Below are 17,537 nucleotides of genomic sequence, written 5' to 3' on the forward strand. Positions count from 1 at the left end.
GTCCTTCATTTGTGTTTGATAGTAGCTGGTAAAAAGCATGCAAATAACTAATTACATTTCAGAATTCTGATTCCTCAGTTCCTTGCAAATTATATACTTATTTGTACCCATACAAAGGTGATATCAATCATTTGGAAACTGTTACAACCAAGTTAACTAAGTGAAGACAGCTGGATGTGTAGTGCTTCTGCAGGCAGCATATGGGAAGCAGGGTATGGGAATTGGATTCAAAGACTTAAAAAGTTTTCTACAACACACTCATCCTCCAAAACCCAACATCAGCCCCGCAGGCTTCCTGCCGCATATGTGTCTGTGCAATAAATTTAATTTCCATTGTCTTTGAGCTGTTTGCAGTTTCATTCAAAAAGATTTGTTATAGTTAAATCTTACTATATTCAAATTATTCTTGTTTACTTATCGCTATTTCATACAGCTTCTTACTCTTGTCTTTCTACCCAACATACATAAGAAAAAATCACTAGTAAATTGTTCACAATGCACAAGTTGTATAGGTTGTTTTTTTTCTTGTCACAAATGTGTCTTTGAAGTTGAAAACAAGTGACAACAATAATCTGCAGTGACTCTGTTTCTGCAAATCTATATTCCATTTTAGAATAAAGTTTCTCATGTTAGTATAGGTGTAATATTGTACAGGTTCTGTGCTCCTATAGTATATAGTCTCATCTGGGTCTTTCTTTAAAACTCTGACCAAAGAAAACTGCAGCAAACTTACAAACCTATAAAGATCATAAAAAATACAGACAATACATTTTCTTGATACTGAAAAATTTATCTATGTGAAGAAAGGTCTGCTGAGCCTGTTGTAATTCTTTTTCAAATATATGCTCCTCACTAGAAATTTGAAGTCTCAAAATATATTTCAGAATGATTTTGTGGTTCAATAATTAAAAATTACATTTTCTTCTCCATTGAAAAAATTTTAGTGCATTTGCCATCAAAGCATTTGTGATGCTAAATTTTAACTAAAACATTTGTATTCCCAAATTACAAAATTATTCTTAAATGTATTAAAAACATTTAACAGAAACTTTATGTGAAATTGTTTGAATAAGACTTTATAAATTTTCAACCTATTAATTTGTGGAAAATTTTGCTTCATCTTCTATATTTCTGCTATTCATTTTTATATACCTGTGGAAGTTGATAGAAATATATCTTACTTCAACCTTTCTGTTAACAGGGAGTGGGAAGAGTCTTTTTCTGTGTTTCACATTCTGTGGTGAATGCCACATATTTCTTCATTTAAAAAAAACAATCAAATAAATGGATTGTGCTCATCATCCAAAAATTCATGGCTTGTATTTAAATTATTGGTGCAGCATTTTGAAGTGATGCGGAATGATTAAATGTCTCCCTGCTGGTGGTCAGATACAGAGTTTGAGAGAGTGTGTGGTCTGAATCACTTTGCGACCCTGTGGTGGTCTTGGACATCACTATTTTGAAAGCTGCAAGAGATTTCGGTGGATGTCTCACTGGCCAACGTTGCAGAAGCTCTGCTAAGCTTGTCTCAGCGTATTTTACAACCACAATGTTTGTAATTCCATAAAGGCTTGCCTGTTCTGGCTCTCTCTGTTGACTGTTATAAGTCTTTGACTAAAAGTCTTTGACTTTAGTCATTCTGTCACAGTTTGCATCAGCTAAGCCGTGTTTCTTTCTACGGAGGGCTATTTGTTTCTGCGTTTCGAAGAAGCATGTTAATAAGGAAGCCACAGAGTTTTAAAGATGCTGGAAGTCATTGCATCAAATGAATGTGGTTCACCCCCCATTTCAGGTCTGGGTGAAGCCCTACGGTGACTGGAGTCATGAACCTACTGGTGCCTCCAACAGGCATTGATTGTTGCTCATACTATCGTAATCATTTGCTTGTATGCTGAAGTATAGTGACTATTCAGACTGCTATAATGCTCTTGGTGATGTGTTCTGCAGGAAGAGGCTTGAGGTTTGCAGTAAGAGTTCAGATGATTGTGATGCGAAGCCTGATAATCTAGGCTGTAGAGACAAAGAATGGAGTTTGTAAGGAGTATGTGTTCAAGCTGTTGTGCTGGTCTTGGTTTTGTCTCAGGTGGCAAGGGGTGCAGTTTGTTATGAAGTTTACCCTTGTAGCCTGGTCCACAGGGTCAAAGGCTGGAGTTTGTGAGGAGCAGGTGCTCAGACTCTAGCAATGTTAACCCAGATAATCTGGTTTCCAGGGATGAGGGTTGGAGTTTTACTGAACTATGCACACGTTATTACAATAGCCCTCCGTATTTCTGGGAGGAAGGATAGACTTGCATGTGCGTTAAGGCTGTGATGATGCTAAAAGTAGAGTTTATAATGGAGGCATGTTCAAACAGTTCTTCTATATGTCTTTTGCAGATGTGAGGGGTAGAATGTATTGGGCATAAACAGTAGGGACTTGCAGGGGTGCCCTGTGTTGGGGGGAGGCCATGAACTGCCCTGTGCAAATCACAGCTAGTTACATCCGGCTCTGAAACAGATTAAACAGAAACAACCCATCGCATGTCAAAACTCCAACTAATCAGAGAAGTCCATGGTGCCTCTGCTTGGATGTATTTAAGAAAGGCAGTAGCCGCTAGGGGCAGGAGATAAGGAGATATGCAAGGACGCACAAAAGGAAAGGCATGAGGAAACAAAAGAGGAGGCATGAAAGGAGACAGAAGGAGTGGACGCATGAGGTAATACGGGAAGAGATGCGTTTAGAGAAATGAAATGGAGGAGGTATGTGGAAGGAGACTTTGTTGGGGACAGGGCTGGAGATCCACTCTTGGAAGGAGAGGCACTCTGTGCCAGAGGAGATGCATCTCTAATGGGAATGCGTGAGATGATGGGGGAGACCCACACCAGAGCAGTTATGCCCCCGAGAGAATCCATGTGGAGAACCTGTGCAGGTGGTCTGTGGAGAACCCCTGCTGGAGTGTTTATTCCCTAGAAGGGACTGTGGCCCTTGGAAAAACCCATTCTAGAGCAGAAGAGGAAAGAGAGTAGGAAACAACATGCTGCAGAAAAGAAACCACTACACCTTGACCCTAACCTCCTGTGGTGCCCATTCTCTGTCAAAGGGATTCAGAGGGACTGAATGTAAGGTGTGGGAAAGGCAGTTGAGTCTAGGAAGGTGGGAGGAGTGAAGCTGAGCCTTAGGAAAGGAGAGGAAAGGCATTTCTGTAAGTCTTTGATTGTCTATGCCTTCTTTGTTTTTCCAATACCCAAATCAATAATTAAAAGTTTATGTTAATTGGTAATAACTTAAATGATACTCTTTGAGTTGATGCCCACGACAGGCTCTGAGAACCTGATGTTCATGTCATGTTGACACTACGCAGAAAGTGCTAACGAGGTATCAATACCTTTCGTGATGGCAGCATTTATCTGTGGTATGAGCAACTGCCTAGCAGAAATAAAACGGGAATTGTTAACACTGGGTGGCTAGAAAAATCAAAACAGAGAAACCATTTCCAGTTGTTTCCAGCCTGTTCTGGATTCAAGTGAGGAGCTTAAAGATGAAGGCCACCACGTTCCACTGGCAATCTTCTGAGCCATCCAGTTCCTGAGAGCTTGTTTCAGTAAGTCTGCTGTTGTTTGTGTGATGCATAGAAAATATATTTTACAATTAAAGTATTTTTTCCATTCATCATTTGAATCAAATTACAATGCACCAAAACATTGAATAATTTATATTCCCTAAAAAGATGTCAGGATATTAAATAGCAGGCATGATGTTAGGTTTATTAAACTGTTGCAGAGAACAGTTTTGTTTCTTAGGAACGGTCTCAAACTTTTCATCCCTACCAAATAATTGTTTCTGTTTTTGGCTTGGATTTTGTCTTTCTTCAGAATTTTGAGTTTTTCTTTTTTTATTTTTTTTTTTCAATGTTTACTGGGCAGGTCTTTTTAGTTCAGACATTCCCCAGCTGGCCCATCTAATCACTGAATTCTGTAAAAGAAGGTTCTTTTCAAACTAGTGCTCCCACATATTCTTTGCATTTGAAGACAAACGCACAGCTCTTCTCCCAGGTCCATACTGCCCTCCTGGCAAAGGGCTGCATGCTGCCTGAATACCTGGCTTGGTGACGAGTTATCATATTTATATAAATGAGAGGTGCAAATCTCTCTTCTGCTAGATATTCTGTTTAAATTCCACTTAATTTTATGTAGAATATGTTGGCAATCTTCAAATTAGGAAGCTCCTGACTACATAGTATTAAAAGCACAAATATTATGGTGTTGTTTTTTTTTTCCATTTTTCCTTGTGGAGTTCTGGCAGGATCATTTCAGGATTCCCCTGACAGTGCTTCAAAGCTGAGACCGTATGCATGGGAAGGGGAATTTGCCCTTGAGAAAGTTGCATGTGTAGATAGAATTATGAAGACATGGTTCTTGCAATTAAAAGAAAAAAAAAAGTACGGAAATTCTGTGGTAGGCAAGTTAACGCTCTGTTTGAGGGAAGAGTTAAAGTAACCGTAATGTAAGGGACATATGTAAACCTTACCTGCCTAACAACCACTGAGATGGAGAAAAGAAAGCACTCTGAGGATGATAACAAGGATATTATGATGGGTAACATGACATTTAAGCAGCAATGGAATGGGCAATTCTTTAAGCCCTGAGGAAGACAAGTGTTGCTGAAACATGACAAATTTATGGAACCAATTTTCTAACACTCCTGTTACCGTATTTTTCCCTGCAATACCACAGTGAATTGTGTTGTCTCTTGGCTCGGAAATAAAGAGAAGAGAACTGCAAGGGAGGAGAATGGCAGCCAGCAGCAGGGCTGTTAGCAGAGCCTGGAGTCTGTTCCCAGACGAGCGCGGTGGAGAAGTAGCCCGCTTGTCTCTGCGAAACGTGGAGAACTTTGCAGAGATGGAAGACTGAGATTAACAGATATTGTCAAAGAGACTGTGATGGTAAGGGTCACCTTGTCTTACTTAAAAAGCCCGGGAGTGTTAGTGACAGTTCTACTTATGTGTTGTGAGGAACCATTTTTTCTTGTAGAAGATGGATGGAGGAGGGCTTTCACATTGAGGGAGGTTAAAGGGGGAACAATCAGGGCGAAGGAATAACACGGCTTGATTTGTTGTGGTGACTTAAAAGCTGACATGTTGATTTCTGATTTCAAATAGTGCAAACGCATATGAAACAAAACTGAAAATAGTTTCATTTTGACCACATCCTACCCAATACCATTTGCACTGTTATATAGCAAAATTGTAGCGGTAGGTACCAGGTATGATCCATACGCTGGCATTTGCTCCCGTTGCTGAACAGCTTTGGGGACAGCCATAATGCTATATTCTACATAATGGCTAATCTCATCTGTCTTGAAAAGTAACCGTATAAATCAGATGTTTTCTCATTACCTCAATCAATGCATTACAGTCATACAGTTGCAGATCATGATGTTGAAATATATGGTATGCCATCCAGTTAAAGTGCAGTTTTACCTACTGTTACCTTGCATGACATGCCTGTGTCTAGCTGAATCAGATGATGTCAGTCCAGAGTCCCTACATAACCTTTGCAGACACTGTATGTAGTGGAGGTAAGGAAGGTTACAGTGCAAGCTAAAACCTCTTTCAGGGAGGATAATTAATTGCTTTAGCTCAGAAGTGGAAACAGTCTGTATGTATCATTCAAGATGGTATAGGAAACTGTAGCAGTTGGAAGATGTAGGTTTCTCTGTCTTATACCAAAGCACTCCTAACTGCTGTCATGTTAAACTCAGCTTTCTGGAACGGAAGAGGGAAAACTGCCCCATTTCCCCTCCAAAGGTTTCCTTCATTTTCAAAAGAAATTGTGTCTGAATTTGACCACTAAAGATAGGTTACGGTGTTCCCTATGTACAAGCAATAAATAAGGGGTTATGCAGTCTTTATTGGCTGCAAAGGGAAAGTCTTGTCTAAAACTATAATTTATTTATAATTTATTGGCTGCAAAGGGAAAGTCTTGTCTAAAACTATAATTGAAGCTTCACATCCTTGGGAAAGAAATGTGAGATTAATGGATGCTTATTTAAACCAGAGAAAATTTTTGCAGGTTAATACAACATTACGCAGTTACACCTAGTTAACTCAGGTGATAATATCTGTTTCTAGTGGGTTGCCTAAAGACTGTAGCTGGATCTGGTCATAAATTTTCCAATGAAATGGAATCTTATCAGAAAATAACAAATTTTCATCCCAAAATATTCCAGAAAATATTTTGGTATCAGCAGGCTTCGTCCAGACCAGCTGAAATGTAACTTGCAGAGTCCTGTGGGTGTTCATATGCACTGGTGTGGTACTGACAGCCCGTGAGTCCTAGAGTAGAGTCCTTCTGGCTAAGACCCAAAATGTGTTTTGAATCCAACCCCAGGATGTCAGACCTGTAAGGTTCCCAGCTCGCTTCCCTCCCTGAGAAACAGGCACTTCGATTCAGGGAGTTGACCTTGTGGTTTCCAAAAAATAGAAATATTGATGAGTTCTGATTCATGGAAAATGAAACACAAAAATAAAAAGTCTTCAAAATAAGGTAGCTGTAATTATGGCAAATTGCTTATCTAAAATTTAAATGGTTACTATCACTCTTGCTCAAGGTTATGGCTTCAGCCACTGCTGATTAATCATATTCTTTATTGGCATGACTTCAACCAAAGCTAAAATGCATTGTTCCCAGTATCTGTAAACTGAATGAATTTCATTCATCTCAGTAACTGGATGAAGTTACACTGTGTACGTTTAGTGCTGGATCTAGTCTTTTATGGGTTTTTAAATTGTTGTGCATCTGCTATCTAAAAAGGAGGAGCAGTGGAAAAAAGAGATGACTGTGAAGACGGACCTTGTGAAGATGATGGCAGGGAAATATTCGATGGAGTATGAAACAGTGAGCCAAAACTGCATCCAGGCACCTGCACTACTTTGCAGTGAGTTACAGTTTTTTTAAATAAAATCAAGATAATTGCCTACCTGAAAGAAGAATTGTGAGACTAATTAATTAATATTTGCAAAGTACTTTAAAATTGTGAAGTGCAGTAATAACTGCTGAGTAAATTGGTGTGGAGGACTGTTTTGTGTTTCAAACTTTCCTGCCTGATTGCATTGATTGCCTTAGTCTCAACTATAATAAGCTAAAAAGAAGCAAAACATACCAGAAAGCTAAACTGTTGACTACTTGCCCCTATTATTCCATTTTCTATACATTCCTAATCACAGGGTGGGTCTGACACAGCCTGTGCTCTTTACTGAAGTTACCTAGAAAGAAATAGCTTGCATTTGTGTTTGGCAAACTTTCACGGAATTTTCCCGTTTCAAATTTGGTCTCAATCACCTTTCCTTTCTCTGCTCTTTATTCCTATCATCTGATGTGATAACCCAGCAGGCTGCTGCTTCAAGAACTGCACACAGAATAAGACAGATGTGCCTAATGCGAAGACTTTAAGAGACCAGTTTCCATAGCAATTGAAACCATGCTCAAAGAACTTCATTCCTGGCTTTAGTTATGTTCTGGCAACTCAGCAGAAAGAAAATACTAGGTATTAGTGAATAAGTGCATGATAGCACACCCGCTGTCATCTCGTCCCACAGCAATGTGGATAGGGGTGACCACATTCAGGCTTCTGGAATTTCCTATGGTTATGTAATTTATTCCATTTCCGTAATAAAGCTTCAAGAACAATATCTCATGAAGATTAGCAAAGGAGAGGAACTCCTTTGAAAGAAATAACTATATATTTTACACATATCTATTATATCTTTTTATATTTATTTTATACACTTACAGCATATAATAGTACTATATAAAGTATTTATACATACTCGATTGCCTGGAAAATCACTAGTTCAGAATTGGGGGCCTCAGGGCTGTATCTGGAAAAGGAAAGCAATATGCATGTTTTCCTGACAGACATTTTTATGTTTATCTACATTATAAAATCTTTGGGCCATTGATATTGAATTTGGATTTATAGAAGCATGCTTGCACAGAACCACCTTGCATAAATGGATGCTATATAAATAAAAATATTAATGGATAAAAGTAGCAGCTTCTTCATAATGGTCTGGGAGTAGATGAATTGTTAATTTATATTAAATTGCTTTTATGAACTTCTTGTTCATTTATATTAATTGCTTGTACTGACCTGACCTAACCTACCTAGGCGAAACTGCAAAAATTAAAGATGCTTCCATTCTACATGCACAGAATGCAGAGAGAGTTACTTACTTTGATGCACTTGTGTACACTATTTACATACAATTAAAAAAACTCATAGATATTTTGGCCCAATAGGAGTAGAAGTAACTTTAAAGTTTCTTTCAATCATGATTTGAGTTGTATTTCATAAAGGGATAGACTGGGATGGCTTTGCCTTGAGGGTTGATTGTCTGATGGATACAGAAGTAGTTTCATTTGTTGTCTCAGGTGTGCTGGATGAAAGACAGAACCCAAGAGATGTGGTTTAATTAGGCTGGCACTTTATTATCTTATCAGGGAATTATGCAGCAGTAACTCACACAGTGCAAGTTCTCTTCCTTCCTCCCCTTTATCTATATATTTGAAGGCTTCCATCATCACTGCTGAACGTGATTCCTGTTGTTTGATCTTAGAGTGTTTCCGGAACAGGTTTAATTCTTGAAAATGATAGGATGAGGAGGGAATGAAAGAACTAGCCAAAGGAACAAGACCTTCAAGGGGTTATTATAAGCAACTAAGAATAACTCGGCTGCTTGGAGGTATTTTAATTTCTGCTTCTCTCTATGGCTGGCGCCATGGCAATGTCCACTTCCTTTCCGTGTAAAGATTATGTGCTTTTGAGACTGTGGAAAACATAGTGAATGCTTTATAAATGGATCGTCATTAATAGACAGTTATGAGACATTAACACAGCTACCCTGGTAAAACATCCACAGCATATTTACACGTTCCTTTTTCTCATTTGCCAAAGTGAAAATTCTTTTTTGTCTCTTTGGACGTCTTTTCCAGTCAGTGTAAATCGAAGCACTGGGAATCAGTGCTTTGTTACTTACTCTGCTGAGTAGGACTGCTCAGCATAGCTGGGGGCTCGGAACAAGGTTGCCAGAACTACCTAGAACATAAAAATCAGAAGGAATCTGTTATATATTTTATTAAATTTTGCTCGGTTGTATAAACTAAAGGATTAACTTGAGGGTATTCTAAAGTATGGGAAGTGGGCGGAAGAGGAACACATGCTGCAGCACGATCCAGCATCCTGAAGAGTTACGTATTTTCAAATCTGGAATTAGAAAGGTCTTTTGTTTCTTCTGATATATCAAGCATAAGATAGCCATATATTATTCCCTTTAGTGTGATTCTGATCGATTCCATTATAAGTGTCAGAGAAAAAAGACTGAGTGGCTTCTGTGAATAGGTCAGAACTAAACAATGAATGTTTCGTATTTAACTTTTCATTCACTTTTGTATTTGATCTCTTTTGGGCTTGTGTCCAAATCAAAAATAAAGAGGAAAGGGAAATGCATTTAGTGTATTTCAGCAGAGCTATCAAAAAAAATCCCCTAACCATTATAATTCATTTATTCAGAATACCTATATGCAATATTCAAGGACTAAGACTGTTCTTACTAACTTTTTATTTTATCATATTTCCTGCGATAGTTGCCATTTTTCTCAAAGTATCAATCTCTGGGTCTGCCTGAATAGATGAGTAAAACAGTTTTGTTTTATTTTATACTAAAGTATACTTCTGACTTTTTTTAGCTGCTCAGTGACTGTGGCACTCTTCATCCCTTACAGGACCAAAAATCAGAAAGCAAATATAAAGTAAGATTGATAATAACAATCTTTCTCAGGTTTAAACTCTTTCTTTCAAATTTTTCAGAATTGTATGTAAAACAGGGAAATTCTCACTGGAAACTTGATGGTTTTAGTCCTTCTCATCTGGTAGAGATTTCTAAAAGGCTAATAGAGCTTCCAAGTAAATATTTGAAACAGGAGGACTAATGCTTGAAGAGGGCAGTGTTGAAAAGCTAATGGTATGACAACTTAATTGAATACATAGTAATTATAGATTCTATTTCTAAAACTTCTAGTTGCACAGATGGCTACTTTGCCTTAAATATTTTTTTGTAGTTTTACAAATATATAGGTACAGCAGAGTCTTTGAGTTCCAGGAAAAAAAAACTTCTCTGATAAAATAGATCGTAGTTTGCTGGTGAGTTTTTCTGTTAATGAAGAACATGATGAGGTGGAACGAGGATTGATAGAGAATCAATTTAGGCTTTAGTAAACAAAGCTCACAAGTATTTTGCATAAATATGTCATCCTTTGTGCTTCTGGGTAAGTAGGTGCTCTCTGTAGGTTTTTTGATAGATGCTGTAATTTTTGATTTTTGTAATGAACGCACTCTCATGGGGCATAATTTTTTACGTTGCCTGCCCTTGACTCGCATACGAAGCTGCCCTTGGCAGCTCTTTGCTGTTCTTCCAGCTGTTCACGCCCATCCTGAAAGTTCGGGGACAAAATAGTTCTCGTGAGGTCGGGCTCCAGAGATTAGTGAGCACTGTGGGGCACAGGCTGCTGCTGAACTTGATTCTGATTATTTCTAATAGTAATGCAAATTCTGGGCCAAGATCTGGATTTCAAATAGCAAATAGTACCAAAGGGTGCACGTTACCTGACAGTCTGAAATGATTTGCAGAACTTGGTGCTCTGGAGTCGGTATGTGGGCCAGAGGAAGACCTCTCTTACGGGGTGCAGTTGATGCACTGAATATACCAGGTGCATGCTAGTTTGATGGCTGCTCTTTTTTCTTACAAGTTTGAACACAGACGATTAGCTAAAGCATATACAAGAGTGTCAGACATCGTTTTTTTCCCTCAGCCAGCAATATTGAAAACTAGCAAGTAGATGGCATTCTATCTCTATTTTTAAATTAAGAAACAACTGCTTAGGCTGTCATATAGTCTCTTCCTTTCAATTCTGATGCTACACTGTTAATTTGAACAAATAAAAATGTATTTAATTTACCATTTATAGCCTCTGATTCTAAAAATACAACAATCAGTTAAAAGAAAGTGGATTAAAAAATGATTCAAAGCAAACACACTTTTACGTTGAACTCTGTTTTTTATTAAATACTTAACAAGGAATGATCTTGTGTAAGACATGGCCAGATAATGAAATATCAATTTCCTGAAAATCAAAAATATCTGATTACTTATCTTAATTACTATTAATGAGCCTTAAAGCAGAAAAGGAGAAAAATGACTGATCTTCAGCAGTCCGGTTCAGACCTTCAGATTTACCATCAAGGGAGGAATCTTTTTGCCTCCAAGAGTCACAGGAAAATGAGAACTACAATGAGAATGAGAGTTGATCAAAAGGATTCCATTAATGGTAGTTGAGCCTAGTTGTGGTTTTTAGTAGTGATGGGCAGGAGACGAAAACAAAATAAAGATATTTGAGATGTTGAAAAGCTTGTTCTCATGACGCAGAGAAGTCATTTACTTTCACTTTATCTTAAAACCGCAGCCAAACCAAAGAGCAAAAGTTCCCTTTCAAGTTGGTTCAAATTTCAAGCGTTGTCTGGGATTTTTTCCTACTTTGAAAACATTGATACCAAATATCTCAAATTCGTTCTTGTTTGAGAATATTGTTTTCCAAATATTTTTCTGGTTGAAGAATTACTGGTTATTGACCATTTGTGTAGCTTGTTTATATTTATTAGTACAGTCACCATTTTGAAAATTCTTACAGAAAATTCCTTACCAAACTCTAGTTCCTAAGCAGTTATCCAGTATTTGCAGTTTTTCCTTCTCTTCCTTTTCCTTCCCCTCCCTCCCTTTTCTTCATTTACCTGTTTACTTGGGAAAGTGTGTGTTTTTTTTTTTTTTTTAAATTCACGATCTTATATTGCTTTCTGTTGTACTGGACCTAGGAACCTCTGGCACTGGGACAAAGAAACATAAACCTGGAAGAAATGTTGTAATTGAATTGAGGTACCCTCAGGGAGGCATATCATGTGATCTAATTCATTTATCTTTCAAATTCTACATTAAAACTTGTACCTCAAACTTTTACTGCTAGTTTTCCCTGCTTTCCTATTCGTAAATTTAAGAACTATTTGCTATTGTTGCAGACCTGTAAAGATTTTGATGGAGAACTCCTGCATAATTGGTAAATTGTGTGCACATTTATCCACCTTTCTTGCCTCTCTGCCATTCCAGTCATTTCTGCCTCCCAGTCCTGTTAATCTAGTCTAGATTTTTTTTTCTAGTATGGAGAATACTGCCATCACTGTCTCTAATAACAAAATGGACTTCCTGTGTGCTGGCTGTGTACAGTAGAAGTCAGGAGAAGCTTCTGCACTTATTCAAAAATAAAAACAACTCTGGGAGTGTGAATGGACAGCTGGACATAGAATGCAATTCTTACTAGTATTTACCATTGAACTGGCCCACATGGCTTGACTTATAAGTTAATAGTGAGATAGATATGTACAAATATGTAGATAATGAAGATTTTTTTCTTTTCTTCCCCACAAGCAGCCCAGTGATTAAGATAAAATAGCTTTCTTTTCTCTCCTGAAAAATAAAATGCTTTTTCTTTTATTGCAAAGTTTAACCTCCATGCAAGGAATTAGCAATGGTGAATCTCTAAAGGTACAGGGTTGTTTCAGTTTATTTGGATGTTTATTTGGCAAAATCACTTGGATATTGAACTGAATAATTTTTTTTGGATATTGAACCAGATAATTTTCTCATGTATCTTCCATTACTTCACATTTCTGGCCAAAAGACAAATGGCGCAGAGCCTTCCTTATAAGATAGCATTTGTTGTTAGGTTTTTATCCACTTTTGGCAAGCACTAGTGAGGGAAGAAAGAACGGTGAAAATGAAGGGAAAATGATAGGGGGGGAATCACAGAATCACAGGGTGGTTGAGGTTGGAAGGGACCTCTGGAGATCATCTAGTCCAACCCCCCTGCTCAAGCAGGGACACCTAGAGCACATTGCCTAGGATTGTGTCCAGGAGACTTTTGAATATCTCCAGAGAGGGAGACTCCACCACCTCTCTGGACAGCCTTTCCAGTGCTCCAATTAACAATCATCATTTGAGAGGCAAAATCCAAAGTTAGCAAATCAGATAAGAGTTACAAGAGTTGCCGACTTTTTTTTTTTCTTTTCAACAAAGCAGCCATATTTTCCTTTGAAAGAAAAAAGTCTTTCCATTTTGAATATCATAAAAATATAGACCCATGAATGCCTAGAGAAGTGTGAAAAGTATGTATATGAAGTACAGTACAAAAGTAATTTTCTAGCCTGTTAAAATAAAAGATTGCCTTAACATGGAAAGTTAATTAGTGTTAGAAAATAACTTGGATAAGCTGTTTTCAACCAACTCCAATTTACTTTTCATTGCTTTCCTTAAGATTTAAGTTGTTATGAAGAAAAAATACCAATTCAGGAGCTCTAAATATTAAGCAGTATACAATATGTAAAATTATCTGCTGCAATTGGATATTTACTATAAGGACATGGCATATAATTATGATTAAACATACAGGAATACCTAATTTAATAGTTTTATTTCTTAGTTTGTATTTCTTGTGAAATCTGTTTTCTTTTCATATTCTTTTCACTGGTATGGCCAGAGTTGTTTTGATAACTTTTATTTGCATTACATTAATGATGTCTAAGTCTCCTATATATTAAATATTGTGCAGTCATATAAATACATGTGAGATATGCCTGCAATGACAGTCCTCAACTCAGAAAACTCACTGTCTCTAACAAGATAGGTACAAGGTAACTGGAGTTCAGGAAGAATAGAAAAATTAAGGCCTAGATCTATAAATAGCTCACCTAGCGTGATCCAAAGCTCCCCTTTTTATTGGCAAGAAACAGTTAGGTCTCACAAAAGCTAGCATGCAGGTGCTGAACAGCTTCAACTTGCCGGTAGAAGGATAGTCCTTGAAACCTGATCCTTACTCTGTGGTAGTGGAAGGTGTATAGCCAAGGTCTTAGTCTTACGGGCATTTGCAGCCCTGAGTCTCCTCCTGAAATTTGAACTCCTTTTAACAGTGATAACATCTATAGTTTGGACTAGTCACCAGTTAATTCTTCTAACTGTATTTCATGATAGTTACTAGATTTCATAATCTTTGTTTTCTGCTTAGCAGCTGATATGCCATGCATTTTCTGTGCCTTATCTGTATAGAGATTTTTACGGAGCAGATGCCAATTACAGACTGTCAGGACCTTGATGAGCTGGAGCCGTGAGAGAGGAAGGGATAAAGCCCAAGGCAGTTTCAGGGACCAGAATAGCCTCTGGAACATAAATCTGTGTAACGCTTAAGACAATTCATCCACAGTCTTTCCTAGCTTTCATTTAAAGTTGAATTTAAAAAAGATTGGCTCTTAGATGGGAAATATGAAGGTGAGTCCCATCCCCACTGGAGTCAGTGACAAGGTTAACATTATAATCAGGCCCAAAACCATATTCAGTGACAATTATGAACTTTGCTTGGTTCCAGCATGCTAGAGAAGGCGAGATGCTTCAAAAATGAAGGTAATGATGTTACCCTTAACTAGGTTATCCTTATTTGCTCTGGCCTGAGCAAGCAAACTGCATCGTTCTCTATGCTCGTATTAGCCATCCGCAGCTCTGACCGATTTCGGTGTGCTCATCACAGGGAAGGTTGCAGTAAATGAGCAGATACTGATTCAAGTTGCCCAGTTATTCCCAGTAGAATCTAGGGTCAGCAATAAGTTTTTCTTTGTCATAAATGTAGTCTAAAATACCTGACTTTTCACTGGGGTTCTCAGCTGATTAAACCATTAAAGAGAAACTGAAATTTATGCGCCTTTTGAGTACCTTTCTGTGAGACGATGCCTTTCATAATATTGCTAACTGTAGTGGCAAAAATAGCTCTTAAAAATAACTTTATCCTTAAAAAATCAAAATCTAGTTAAACTTTGCTTTTTCAAGGTCAAGATCTCCCTGGTATTCTTTTTCTTCTTGAGAAGGTGTGCTTACCAGAAAGATGACTGCAGTTTTAGAGACCTGCAAATCTCGCCTGAGGGCTTTTGAGAAGCTCTCTAACCTTAAAAATGTGTTTCTGAACGGAGGTTAAAAATGCAGTTTAACCATAATGAATAGCGATGATGTAAAAGGCAAAGTAGCTAAATGAGAAACAAAAATGTATTTAAACCATAATTCCGTAGTCTCATTAAAATCATATTAAAATTATCTCTCTAGGAAAGATTGTCCAAACAGCACAGAACTTTGCAGCGCTGATGGACGTGATTGCAGCATTGAGCTTTGCAGGAAATCTTTTTTACCTGACTAATGAAGTGCTACTGTGCCACACAGAGGAGGGAAGGTCCCATACAAGGGAAGAACATAATCCTCTGTAGGCTCAAGCTGTGTGATATTTCAAGACCCAGGGGATTATTATTACTTTTTTTTCCCCATAAAGCATCCATGTGCTTTTTCCTTCAGGGATGAGATCTACAGTACAGCACTGGTGCAGTAGTATCAATAATAAGGGACGGGGGAAAGGAGCAGTGCAGTGTTTGGGCTGTGAGGGAGTACCGTGTTAATGGAGTAGGTTAACAGCTCCTCAGCCTTTCTGGTAAATCTGTGAATGCAGATGTGTTAGTTTCAGCAGGGCAGCTCTAATAAATACTACTAAATGCAAGACTTTTATTAGATTCAGCAGCTACATTGTCGCTGAAGAGCCAGATCCTTTGCTGGATCAGAGGTTTATCTGGACTGGAAGTGCAGCGGGAGCACTGTGTTTCTCGCTTCCATTGGCCAGAGCTTCAGTGGATATAAAACAGGGCAATCCATTTCTAAGGGCTGGTGTATAGAAAAGAGTGTCAATCTGAAAGAGGTACAGCTTCCTTTACAAAGAAATTAGGAAATTTTAAAAAGCAAGCTAATTATAATAAGCTAATCATGCAATATAATTAGAAAATAAAAATAAAATAATATATTTAAATCCAGTCGTACAGCCTCTGTTTACGAGCAAACTGAGCTAATATTAAAAGTATATATATAAATCCCTGTAGCCATTTTTGTGGGAAGTGTGTTCAAATATTCAGTAACATCAGACATGAGAAATAAATTTGGGATTAAGAAATGCATATGATCACTGTCTGTAAGTATTTTGGCATTGTTGCAAATATTCACCAATTTATTTTAAACTTGTAAATCCTTAGGATATTATTTGATATTAGTTTTAAGGAAGTCTAAGCAGGGGAATGGTAATGAATGACTGCAATTTTATTAAAGTAACACTCTAGTAGATTACTTCAGTAAATCTAGAAGATCATCAAGATAAATGAAGAAATTAATTAAAAAAACCTCAGAGGCTATATCCCCAATGAGTTTAGCTATTTTACAAAAAAGTGATGGTTATTAAATGAAAAGTCCACAAATTGAAGGATTCGGTACAGTTTATTGTGAAATATTCCTTTATTTAAATTCTTATCCCCGGAGTACTCATTTTGAGGGTTATCAGTTTGGTGTGATCATCTATTATTTTCTTACACATGTATCAGCCACTATTGTGAACTTAACATCACTAACAATAGCAGTCATTGATATTTAAGATAGAAAAAAGGACCACTGTTATATTTAAGATAAGAAAAAGGAAGATCAAAGTAGCTCACATCACCTTGTGTAGCTAACCTAGAAAAAAAAAAAGACGTCTGCACAGGTATTTGAAGTGATTATGCTTATATCAGAAGAGGCTGATGTTTCCCGTATTTGTTTAGTTTTCCTATATCACAGCTGCATCAGAACAGCAGGAACAGTTTAGTGCTTTGTGAACTCTAATAAAATACATTATTATAATAATTCTTCTTATGCAGTAAGTGTCATACACCAAACTCACTTTCCTTCCTTTTTATTTTGCGTGTGCCTGTATGATTTTGTCACAGATGTATTTGTTGCCCCACATATGCGTCTGCAGTATTTATCCAACGTATTTACCAGCGTGCTTTGCATTTTGGCTTTGATAGCAAAAATATAATTATATATTTATATATATTAGGTATCCAAGTCCAAGTAAAATAGATAAAACTTAGATACATGGATTCTAGGTACAGGTTTATAAGCATTTGGTATGAATTTCAGCATACTATTCTCCACTGAATCTGAATTACTAACTAAGATTACAACATGCTCTGAACTTCTCACTGAGCTGTAATAAACCTCTTTATTGGTCTTGATGAAAGTCCGCTGGGTGCCTAGGTTGCATAGGTGAAAACCTTACTATTTATTTGTTATTCGTTTCTCTTACTGTGTCTCCTAAAATTTCAGTCACTCACTTCAGCAGGCTTTCTTCTAATTTAATAGACTATGCTTGTCCAGACTGTATATCAGAGTCTGCAGAGGATCATCTAAGTCCTTAGTCATCTGTCAAATAATGGGGTCTTGGGTGCTTTGGGAATAATTTGGTAAAGCAGGTTATGTTTCGTTCTGGAGTTTAAACTCGACCCCTGTTTACTCATAGTGCAAAAAGAGCATTAGAAGATTGATAGGCTATTTGAAATTCCTTTG

The sequence above is a fragment of the Struthio camelus genome, chromosome 9 (genome assembly GCF_040807025.1).
Source record: "Struthio camelus isolate bStrCam1 chromosome 9, bStrCam1.hap1, whole genome shotgun sequence".
In the NCBI taxonomy this organism is placed as follows: Eukaryota; Metazoa; Chordata; class Aves; order Struthioniformes; family Struthionidae; genus Struthio; species Struthio camelus.